A 12,904-nucleotide genomic window follows, 5' to 3' on the forward strand; every position below is an offset into this window, starting at 1 on the left:
TGGCTCAGTATATTTGGAGTACCGCAGTTAATTTTGTTTGTCAAGCTCATTAATACTCCTGCTTGCTTGAAATGCCATTCATGCTTGGTTTAGCAAAATGAACAATCACAATTATTGCAGAACCTATTCAGTACCAGTCATAAATAGCTGTGTGTTTCTCTGTTGTTCATCAATTAACTTTCCCTGAATGTATGAAGGCACTTCAGTCGAAAGGAACAAAATCTGTACAAAATGGGTGGAAGGATGTAGAAGCCATAGAAGGGGTGCAGAGGAGATTTAGAAGGATGTTGCCTGGATTGGAGAGCATGCCTTATGAGAATAAGATGAGTGAACTCGGCCTTTTCTCCTTGGAGCGACGGAGGATGAGAGTTGACCGGACAGAGGTGTATAAAATGATGAGAAGGATTGATCGTGTGGATAGTCAGAGGCTTTTTCCCAGGGCTGAAATGGTTGCCACAAGAGGACACAGGTTTAAGGTGCTGGGGAGTGGGTACAGAGGAGATGTCAGGGGTAAGTTTTTTTAACTCAGAAAATGATGAGTGCATGGAATGGGCTGTTGGCAACGGTGGTGGAGGCGGATACGATAGGGTCTTTTAACAGACATTTAGGTAGGTACTTGGAGCTTAGTAAAATAGAGGGCTATGTGTAAGCCTAGTAATTTCTAAGGTAGGGACATGTTCAGCACAACTTTGTGGGCCAAAAGGCCTGTATTGTGCTGTAGGTTTTCTATGTTTTATGTTCTATGTTTACAGAGGCTGTATATGAGGTATGGAGATTAGACATGCTAAATGATTAAAGCGTGGAAGCTATTAATTGTCTAATCTCCATATAAATTTTATAATAACCCCTGGCTCAAAGGACTACCTGAAAAATTAAATCAGCATGGTCCAAAACACACAGAATAATTTTCTTTAACATTTACAGCATATCAACCAATATCCAGATTTGTTACATACAAAACCTTTGTGGGAGTTGAGTTTCTTGTTTGCCACAGTAGCAGCTGATTTTCAGCAGAAAGAGTGAACTTCAGTCTCATCACCTCACTGCTGTGCAGTAGTATTATCTGAAAAAAGCAGGGACATGAGTATGGCTTCCCGTTAAATTACCCAGCCCCTCTTGACAGTGTATAAATGTGACTGATTAAAAATATAGGCTCAAAGTCTTTTCCATTTGTATTTTCTTAATCTGAATCTTTTTTCATCAAACAAACCATGGTGGGCCAATCATGTCAACAGTGCGTGCTATCCTTTAAAATCAACTGTTTTCCTGATAAAGTGTTTACTGAGCATAGTTATTCTATTTCCCGAGGGCTTTTGTTTGCAATTAGGTGATACAAATCACTTTCCCTAAAATTATCAAGCAAATGCTTTGTTCTCTTTCTGAACACGATTTATTTTAGTTTGAGGCATCTGTTTTCAGAGGTGATCTTTGGCCTTCAAAATCCTTGGAAGGCTGCTTACTCATCAACTAAGTAACTGGGACTAGGATCAGGTTTGGGCACTGGCCAGGGAATTCTATTTTCAACTTTACTTTTAATCTTAGTTCAGTGCTAAATCCTTCTGAGACTCATCAACTAATCAAGTAAAGCTGAGAAAGAATTTCTGTCAGTGAAACAGGTTTTCAATCCCTTATACCTTTATGTCAGGATTTGCCAAGATGAATACATGTGTTAGGTTGATAAATTGCTTCCTTAACTCCGCTGTCCACCATTTTTACAAAGATTTTAACACTTCAATTTCAATGGATTCTTTCCTCTGTGTTGAATTTGTAGAGTCTTTCAGCCTCGCAGTTTTCAGTCGGTTATCTGAATGTCCAGCAGGACATTCAAAGTGGATGTGAGGAGAGAGTGGTGTCAGGATAGGGAACCTCTAGGCCAGAAGTTATCAGCTTTTCTCCACATTATCTCAATGAGTTTTGATTTTCCCAAGCTCTCTCTCTCTTACAGTTTATTCTCCACTCCAATATTGAACAAAAGCTAATCTATATGAATTTGATCAGACCTTTTTGTGTGCTAAAACCTTACTTTAATTGTAAAAGGATTCAGCAGGATATCGAACAGTTTGTTAGAGAAATGACAGCTGGAGCATTATCTGAACCAATGTGAGGTGTTGGACTGTGGAATGTCAAATTTAAGATGAAAGTCTACTGTAAAAGGCAGGACTCTCATGTACAGAGGGATCTTGAGGTACAAGGTCATAGTTTCCTGAGAGTGGCAAAGAAAGCGGCTTCTTCTGTCAGGATTTGGGTATAAAAGTCAGGAAATTACATTGCAGCTGTATAAAACTTTGGTTACACCACAGTGGAAGTACTCTGCAATTCCGGTCGCTGCATTACAGAAAGAATGTGGAAGTTTTGGAGAAGGTTCATCAGGTTGTTGCCTACATTAGAGACTATTTGTTATAAGAAAAGATTCACCAAACTTGGGTTTGCTTCCAACGGAGCATCGGAGGGTGAGGGATAATTCCATAGAAGTACAGTGGATGCAGGTTAATTGGGCCATTGGTTAATCAGAGCAGCTTTCTATTTGGGACAACTCTTAAATAACAAAAAATAATGCAGAAAGTAGCCAGGATTCCCTTCTTTTATTTGGGACACTATGCCGCCTAATTGGGGCAGGAGACTGTTGCCGAACAGTTTCTAACTAGCAACAGTCGCATGCACTTGCGTGACCGCTAGACACTGCACCACGTTTAGAGCGATCAGTTTTTAATTAGCATCAGATGCACGTGGTTCTGTTCAAAATGCAGCGGATTTTGTCATTGATAGTTGGCGTGAAATACGCATTAAGACAATTCAGAAGTGTTTTGCTCATCACTGTTTTAAACATTTAGGCTTGGAGATGCCAGAAATGAAATAATTTCACTTCATAAAGGTATCAACAATCATCTTGAATGTTACAATAAAAATGAAGATTTGGAGGACGCAATCAGCTAAAGCATTGTTAGAAGGCAGACCATTATCTGCACAAGGTGCCTGCATTGGTTTTGTTCATTTACAGTCAATTACTGTCAATCAGAAGCACACTTGGGGATAACTATAAGAGGAATTATATAGTTTTATAGCACTAGAGGTATTGGTAGCATTCTAATTTTTTCTGTTTTTTGTTTAAATACATAAGTTGTTACTCAGTTAAATGGCAGTTTGTATTTTTTATACCTTTTAACTATTTCCATGAATCTTCAGCTAACAGGGACAGCTGCTTAATTGGACCAAAATGTTTTGGCCCCAGTGTGTCCCAATTAAACAGAACCCACTGTATATAAAATTATGGGAAGCATAGAAACGATAGATGGAGTCTTTTTCCCAGGATGGAAATGTAAAATATAAGGGACCATAGCTTTAATCTGAAAAGAGAAGAAATTTATGTGGCAAGTCCACCTTGCAGGTCAAGGACAAAAAGCTTCCCATCCTGATAGGCTGAATGACTTCTATGCCCAATTTGATGCAATGAGTGATGTGACATCAAAGAAAGCTCCTCTCCCCCTGAGGGACAGGTGCCCTGTCTGGCTGCACCTGCGGTGAGGAGGATCCTAGGCAGGTTAAACCCATGCAAAGCTGCGAGGCCGGACAGTATAGCTGGTTGAGTGCTGAAGGACTGTGCAAGGTCTGTTCCTGTTAGAAGGAAGATGGAAAGATAAGAGAACTTTGGATATGCAGAGAGGTGATGCATTTAGTCAAGAAGAAAAAGGAAAATCAAGTAAAGCTTCAGAAGTTAGGATCAAACGAAATACATGAGGAATATAAAGAAGCCAGAAAAGATCTCAAGAAGGAAACGTGGAAAGACAGGAGAGGTCATAAAAAGTCCTTGGCAAATAAGATTAAGGTGAGTCCCAAGGCATTCTATACATACATCAAGAGCTAGGGTAACAAGGGAGAAGGTGGGACCACTGAAGGATAAAGGAGGGAACATGTGCTTGGATGCAGAGGATGCAAGGAGAAGGTTATGAAGGACCTGGAGGTTAGTGCTGAATGTATAAATAAGTAAGGGTGTTTAGAGGTCAAAGAGGAGGAAGTGTTGGGCCTCCTAATGAATATTAAGTCCCCAGGTCCTGATGCAATTTACCTCAGGTTATTCTTTCTTTTTAAATCTTTTTATTGAGTAAGTATACAAAAAAGGTAAGCCATATAAACATTAATACAATGTTAAAGTATAATAAAATTCCAAAAGATAACAATACCAAAAAGAAAATACTACAAACAATGTAATTTAAGCATAAGAAACCAAAATAACATAATAGTATACTAGATTTTATATATATCAATGGAAAAAAAGAAAAAAAACCCCCCCCCAAAAAAAAAACCCACCGTGCAACTAACTAAAAGCAAAGCAAAGCAATGGGCTAACTTGAAACCAAACAGAGTTAAACTTAAAATCACGTCCTCAATCCCGACCTCCATTAAAACAGTGAAAAAAAAACAAGAAGGGTAAATATTACATTAAATGAAAATATCGAATAAAAGGTCCCCAAATCTGTTCAAATTTAAATGAAGAATCATGAAGGTTACTTCTAATTTTCTCCAGATTCAAACATAAAATCGTCTGAGAAAACCAAAAAAAGGTAGTTGGAGCATTAAGCTCTTTCCAATGTTGTAAAATACATCTTTTCGCCATTAAAGTAAGAAATGCAATCATTCTACGGGCTGAAGGGGAAAGATTACTAGAAATTTTAGGTAGTCCAAAGATAGCAGTAATAGGGTGAGGAGAGATATCTATATTTAATACCTTAGAAATAATATTGAAAATATCTCTCCAAAAAGTTTCCAAAGTAGGGCAAGACCAAAACATATGAGTTAAAGAGGCTATCTGCCCCGAACATCTATCACAGAAAGGATTAATATGCGAGTAAAAACGCGCTAACTTATCTTTGGACATATGTGCTCTATGCACCACTTTAAATTGAATTAGGGAATGTTTAGCACAAATAGAAGAAGTATTAACTAATTGTAAAATCTGCCCCCAATCATCCACAGAAATGGTAAGCCCCAATTCCTGTTCCCAATCTACCCTAATCTTATCAAATGGAGCTTTCCTGAGTTTCATAATAATATTATAAATCATAGCCGATGCACCTTTCTGACATGGATTAAGGTTAATTATCGAATCTAAAATATATATAGGAGGAAGCATTGGAAAGGAAGGAAGTATAGTACTTAGAAAATTTCTAACTTGTAAATATCTAAAAAAATGTATTCTTGATAGGTTATATTTATTAGATAATTGTTCAAAAGACATAAGGGAACCATCTAAAAATAAATCCAAAAACCGTAAAATACCCTTAGTCTTCCAAGTTTGAAAAGCGCGATCCATAAAAGAGGGAGGAAAAAATATGTTACCTAAAATAGGAATCGCTAACCCGAATTGATTAAGATCAAAAAATTTTCTGAATTGAAACCAAATACGCAAAGCATATTTAACGATCGGGTTAGAGACCTGCTTAAGGCGTTTCGAATCAAAAGGAAGAGATGAACCTAAAATAGAACCAAGTGTATAACCCTGAACAGATTGTAATTCCAATGCTACCCATTTAGGAATAGATAGTATATCCCGGTCAAGTAACCAAAATTTCATATGTCGAATATTAATAGCCCAATAATAAAATCTAAAGTTAGGTAATGCTAAACCTCCATCTCTCTTAGCTTTCTGTAAATGTATTTTACCCAGTCTCGGATTCTTATTCTGCCAAATAAATGAAGAAATTTTAGAGTCGACTTTATCAAAAAAAGATTTAGGAACGAAAATTGGTAATGCCTGAAACACATATAAAAATTTTGGCAAAAAAAACATCTTAACTGCATTAATACGACCAATCAAAGTTAAATATAAAGGAAACCATTTAGATGAAAGTTGAGTAATATGGTCTATTAATGGTAAAAAGTTAGTCTTAAATAAATCTTTATGTTTACAAGTAATTTTAATCCCAAGATATGAAAGGTAATTATTAATCAATTTAAATGGAAATTTATAATATAAGGGAAGATGTTTATTAATCGGAAAAAGTTCACTCTTACTAAGATTTAATTTATAACCTGAGAAAAGACCAAATTGTGCTAATAACTCTAAAACAGCAGGAATAGATCTCTCAGGATTAGAAATATATAAAAGTAAATCATCAGCATAGAGTGATAATTTATGGGACTTTAATCCCCGAGTTATCCCAGTAATATTTGAAGATTCTCGAATAGCAATTGCAAGAGGTTCTAATGCAATATCAAATAATAGGGGACTAAGAGGACAGCCTTGTCGAGTACCACGAAAGAGAGGAAAAAAAGGTGAGTTTAAAGAGTTAGTACGAACCGAGGCTACAGGGGAGTGATATAACAGTTTAATCCAGGATATAAATTTCAGGCTAAAATTAAACATTTCAAGCACCTTAAATAAATAAGGCCATTCTACTCTATCAAAAGCTTTCTCGGCATCTAAAGAAATAACACACTCAGGAACATTTTGTGAGGGAGTATAAACGATATTTAACAATGTACGAATATTATAAAAAGAGTAACGACCTTTAATAAAACCCGTTTGGTCTTCCGAAATAATAGAAGGAAGTACTTTTTCTAGTCTATTTGCTAATAACTTAGAAAAGACTTTAGAATCAACATTTAATAAAGATATTGGTCTATAAGATGCACATTGAGCAGGGTCTTTATCCTTCTTTAGTATTAAAGAAATTGATGCTCTATTAAAAGATTCCGGAAGTTTACCAAGTTTCAAAGAAGCCTCAAAAACCTTATAGAGCCAGGGAATCAATAAAGAAGCAAAACATTTATAAAATTCAACGGTAAACCCATCAGGGCCAGGAGCTTTCCCCAGATTCATAGAAAAAATAACATTCTTAATCTCATCCATTGTAATGGAAGTATCTAATAAAGAAGACATATCCTGTGAAATCTGAGGAAAGTCTAACTTATCTAGAAAATCATTCATATATTTAGAATCTCGAGGAGACTCTGATTGATATAAAGAAGAATAAAAATCACAAAAGGTATGATTAATCCCCACATGATCCAATATCAATCGATCATTTTGGTTATAAATCTGATTGATTTGAGATTTAACATAATTAGATTTCAATTGATTAGCCAGCAGCTTGCCAATTTTATCACTGTGAACATAAAAATCACTTCTTGTTTTCTTTAATTGGTTTACAATCGAGGACAAGAGTAGTAAACTGTGTTCCATTTGAAGTTCAGTTCTTTGTTTGTATAGCTCCTCAGAAGGAGCCATAACATATTTCTTATCAATTTCTTTAATCTTGTCCACAATTGCCATCTCCTCCTGCTTCTGTTTCTTCCTCAAAGCAACGGAATACGAAATAATCTGACCCCGAATATAGGCTTTAAAAGTGTCCCAAAGAGTGTTAACCGAAATATCTTCTGTATGGTTAATTATAAAAAAAAGCTCAATCTGTTCATTCATAAAATTAACAAAGTCCGAGTCCTGAAGCAACAGCGAATTAAAACGCCATTGTCTATTGTTTGGTATATTGGCCATAATTTTAATAGAAAGCTTAAGTGGAGCATGATCCGAAATGGTTATAGAGTCATAATCACATTTAATCACTGAAGGAATGAGACGAGAATCAATAAAAAAATAATCAATTCTTGAATAGGAATGATGAACATGTGAAAAAAAGGAAAAATCTTTTTCCTGAGGATGCAGAAAACGCCAAATATCCGTCGACCCAGAATCAGAAAGGAAAAAATTAATCAAATTTGCAGATTTATTAGGTAAAGTCCGTAAAGGAGCTGAACGGTCCAAAGCTGGAGATAAACAGGTATTAAGATCTCCGCCCCAAATCAATGAAAACTCGTTCAAATTCGGAAACTGATCAAACAATGATTTATAAAATTCCGGACAATCCATATTAGGAGCATAAACATTAACCAAAACTACTTTTTTATTAAATAGTAAACCACTAACCAATAAAAATCTACCATTCGGATCAGAGATAATATCCTGTTGTATAAAAGTAACTGAGGAATCTATAAAAATAGAGACGCCTCGAATCTTAGCATTGGAGTTCGAATGAAATTGTTGTCCGTTCCAGAATTTGAAAAAACGTAGTCTGTCCCCCCTCCGTACATGGGTCTCTTGTAAAAATAAAATTTGTGCTTTAAGTCTCCGGAACACTTTAAAAACTTTTTTTCTTTTAATAGGATGATTAAGACCATTAGTATTCCAGGAGACAAAATTAATAATAGACTCCATAAATCCTAAAGTCAACCCACAACAGGGAGGATTGACAATAGGCGCGACCCACAAACCCGGAGAGGGAACAGAACATACAAAAGATACCGGGGAAAAGGACGCAACCAGTACTTCAATAATGTATATAGCCCAAAGAAAAACAAACTAAAACGTGAAGCCCCTCCCGCCACCCCCCAGCCCAAGACCCCAAGGCAAAATCTAAAGCAGACCCGCCAGAAAGAAGCAAGCGCTAAAACTACCCCCATGACTTCCGGTATACGCTCCCTAAAAAAAAGGTATAAATATGAAAAGGATCAGCTAATTGTAAAACAGTAAAAAAATAAGTAAAAAAAAGTTAGCTCAATTAGAATACACACAGAACAGAACAAAAGCCGGAAAATATATATTTAAAAAAAACCACAATATACCTCAAACTCATGAATAGACACAGCAACAAAAAAAATAGGATTATTAACATAAAGTGATTATAAAAAGCAAAACAGAATAAAATTTAAACAAAAACTACAAAATTTAAGGCCGCACAGGAAATACGTAAGATGACAAAAGGGAAGTAACCACCCAACCTCAGGTTATTAAAGGAGGCAAGAGATGAGATTGCTGGGCCCTTGACCAATATCTTTGTGTCCTTTCTCACCACAGGTGAGGTCCCGAAGGACTGGCAAGTGGCTAATGTTGGACCTCTATTTAAGAAGGGAACAAGGGAAAATCCTAGGAGTTATAGACCGGTGAGTCTCACATCAGTTATAGGGAAAATGCTTTAGAAAATTCTTAGAGATAGGATATACGTGCATTTGGAAGTTTTTGGCCTAATTAAGAAGAGCTAGCATAGCTTTGTGTGTGGTAGGTCGTACCTTACCAAGTTGAATGAGTTTTTTGACAAGGTGACGAGAAATATTGATGAGGGTAGGGCAGTGGATGTTGTCTACTAGGATTTTAGTAAGACATTTGACAAATTCCCTCATGGGAGGCTAATCCAGAAGATTAAGATGCTTGGGATCTGTGGCAAATTGGCTGTTTGGATTCAGAACTGGCTTGCACATAGAAGAGAGGGAGAAGTGGTTGAAAGGACTTATTTAAGCTGGAGGTCTGTAATTAGTGGAGTTCTGCAGGGATCTGTGCTGGGTCCTTTGCTGTTTGTGATGTATATAAAAGAACTGGATGAAAATGTAAATGGGTGGGTTAGTAAATTTGCAAATGATACCAAAATTGGTGGAGTTATGAATAGTGCAGAAAACTGACTGACAAAGAATACAAGCGTGATATTGATCAGTTGCAGATATGGGCAGAGAAATAGCAGATGGAGTTTAACCCAGATAAATATAAGGTGTCGCACCTTGATAGGGCAAATGCAAAGAGAGAATACACTGTTAAGGGCAAGATCTCTAACAGTGTCGCTGAGCAGAGAAATCTTGGTATCCAAGTTCATAGCTCCATGAAAGTGACCACACAAGGAGATATGGTGGTTAAGAAGGCTTATTAAATGCTTCCTTTTATTTGTGGAGGCTTTGAGTCAAAAGTCAAGAGGTTATGTTGCTATTTTATGCAAATCTGTTTAGGCCACATCTGGAATACTTCATTCAGTTCTGGTCGCCTCGCTATAGTGGTACATTGAGGCTTTAGAGAGGGTGCAGAAGACGTTTACCAGGATGCTGGCTGTTTTGGAGGGCATAAGAGGCTAAATAAACAGGTTGATTTTTTTTGGAGTGGCAACAGCTGAGGGGAGATCTGATATAGGTTTATAAGATTATGAGAGGCACAGATAGTGTGGACAGAGAGTATCTCTGGGGTTTGAACTGACTAATACCTTAGGGCATGCATTGAAGGTGTGAGCGCATAGGTTCAAGGGGTAAGCTTTTACTCAGAAAGTTGTGGATGCCTAGAATGTGCTGCCTGGTATGGTGGTAGAGGCAAATATATTAGAGACTTCTAAGAGATGTTTGGATAAGAACATGGATGTAAGGAAGATGGAGGGATATAGACATGGTATAGGCAGGAGGCATTAGTGTATGGTGTATGTGATTTGCTTTTTAGCTGGTTTGGCACAACATTGTGGGCTGATTGGCCTGTTCCTGTGTTGTACCGTTCTAAGTTCAGTGTTTTTAAAGGATTCTTTAATATCTCTGTAACAGTCCACTGACCCTGCGGTTTCAAGGCAGCCATCATTGTTCCACTGGCCAAGAGAGCAACAGAAACTGGAAAGGGTCCAGAGGAGGTTCGCAAGAATGAGTCCTGCAATGAAAGGGTTAACATGTGAAGAGCATTTGATAACCTTGGGCCTGTACTCACTAGAGTTTAGAAGAATGAGGGGGGATCTAATTGAAACCTATCGAGTTTTGAAAGGTCTGGATAGAGAGGATGTGGGGAGGATGTTTCTTATAGTAGGTGAGTGTAGGACAAGAGAGCACAACCTCAAAATAGAGGGACATCCATTTAGAACGGAGATGAGGAGGAATATCTTTAGCCAGAGGGTAGTGAATCTGTGGAATTCATTGCCACTGATAGCTGTGGAGGCCATGTCATTGAGTATTTTTAAAGTGGAGGTTGATAGTTCTGGATTAGACAGGATATCAAAGTTATGGGGAGAAGGCAGGAGAATAGGATTGAGAGGGATAAGAAATCAGTCCATGACAGAGCAGACTCAGTAGACCGAATGGTCTAATTCTGCTCTTCTGGTTTAACGGTTACTGCCCTCGTGGCACTGACCTCAACAAGCATGAAGTGCTTTGAGTGACTGGTAATGGATTGTACAAACTCCTTCGTTCCAGCTACAGAGGACCTTTTCCAATTCACCTTCTGCTCAAATCAGTGTACTGATGATGTCATCGCCTTGGCCTTCCAATCCATCTTGTCACAACTGGAAAACGATGCCTCATTTGCCAGGTTGTTTTTCAACGACTTCAACTCGGTATTTAACTTGATCGTCCCTCAGAGGCTGCTGGGTAAACTGTCCTCCTTGGAACTCAATACACCCCTGTGCTACTGGATCTTGGAATTCTTGACAGAAAGACCCTAGTCAGTCCAAGATTGCAGCAACATCTCAAGCTCCATTCTGCTGAGCACTGGTGCCCCCAGGGGCTGTTCGCTCAGCCCACTGCTGTTGACACTACTGACTTGCAACTGCACTGCCAGGTGCAGTTCAAACCACACCATCGAGTTCGCTGATGATACAACTGTGGCTGGCCTCATCAACAACAATGATAGAGAGAGGAGGTAAAGAGGCTTTACTTTTACAACAACCTGAGTCGCAACATGGACCAGGAAGGTGCAGGTCAACCATTATCCAATTCATGTCAATGGTTCCATCATGGAAAGAGTGAAGAGCACAAAGTTCCTTGGTGTGCCCATAATGGATGATCTAACCTGGGCCCACAACACTTCCTCATTAGCCAAGAAGGCACAGCAACATCTACACTTACTGAGGATATTGAGAGGTGCAAGACTCCCTGGCCCCATTCTAACAATTTTCTACAGGAGCACTATCCAGAGTGTTCTGTACAGTGTGTGGTATCGAACTTGGTAGGCATCTGACCCGACAGGGGATAGTAAAAAGCTCTGAGAGGATCTCTGGGGTCTACTTCCCCCCGTTATTAGTGGCACTTACGGAAGTGTTTTATATGAAGGGCATTATTGAGGATCCCTACCACCCATCCCACGATCTCTTTGACCCACTATAGTCACGAAAGAGATACTGGAGAATTCGAACTGCCAGACTGCATACAGTTGCTTCTCTCAGGCTGTGAAACTAATGAATACCCTGCACCACTGAGGTCTCGTCACTCGGGCTGCATTCTGAATACTGTTTTCTCTTCACCTGTGCTGCACACTACATGCACTTTGAATTATATTTCATTAACTTATGTGTGGTAATATTTTGTTTTGCAGTGTTTGCTACGTGTGATGAATGTTTTGTGAGTGTACTGTGGTTCGGGGTTTCGTTTTGTTGTATACATGTACAGTCAGATGACAATAAGTGTGACCTTGAACTTGTGGTGTTTTGGACAGAGTGTAGGTGCTTGGAATGCATTGCCAGGGGAGGTAGTGGGAGAAGAAACAATGATAACATTTCAGAGACATTTAGATAGGCATGTGAACAGGCAGATAACTGCGGAATGAAGATCACATGCAGGCTGACGTATAGTTTAAATTTCTGCAACTGGCTCAGGCCACCACAGCTATAAAAACCTGGTTCGAGGACGTACATAGTTCCTCAGCTTCCATGCTGTCGATTTTTTTCCCTGTCTCAAATGAACAGCCTGAAGCTCTATAGGAACAGCAATATGCCAGTGGGGAGCAGCTTGATGTCTTCACTGAAGAGAACAATGCCATTTGTGAGCAGACCGCTGCTCTCTATGGACTCAGGAATGATAGCCAAAGATAGCTGGCTGCGTCCCAAGAGGGAGCGGAAGCTGCAAGTGAGCAGAAAGCTCTCCTGGATGAGCAGAGAAGTGGCACACAGTAACCCATCTCTCCTTCGCAGTGTCAGAGACGCACTTTTCCCACTCACGTACCTCTTTGTGAGCATAGTCCTGCTCAGGATGTGCAGGAAGCTGACTCTGAGGAAGAGAGTGAAGGTAGTAGGGACCAAGACTTTGATGACCTCATTCAGTCTATGGATCTTGTGGTTCAAATGATTGTAATATGGCCACAGAGGGGTTGCCAGCTGTGTGGGTTTCAGGATTTTAATATCCCTTCCTG

General features: G+C 38.7%; 1 protein-coding gene across 3 annotated transcripts in view; it reads left to right on the plus strand.

Moving 5' to 3' along the window:
- The window catches only part of galnt17 (polypeptide N-acetylgalactosaminyltransferase 17), a 477,425-nt gene that overhangs the window by 361,450 nt on the left and 103,071 nt on the right, over positions 1-12,904 (plus strand). The window contains exon 1 of one of the 3 annotated variants that reach the window (XM_063031855.1): positions 8,890-8,934. The exons of the other annotated variants lie outside the window; for them this stretch is intronic. The gene's annotated coding sequence lies outside the window, so the exon portion shown is untranslated. Of the gene's footprint in view, positions 1-8,889; positions 8,935-12,904 lie in introns of those variants that run through there. 3 annotated transcript variants of the gene reach the window in all.

This window comes from Mobula hypostoma, chromosome 23 (assembly GCF_963921235.1).
Source record: "Mobula hypostoma chromosome 23, sMobHyp1.1, whole genome shotgun sequence".
NCBI classification, from domain to species: Eukaryota; Metazoa; Chordata; class Chondrichthyes; order Myliobatiformes; family Myliobatidae; genus Mobula; species Mobula hypostoma.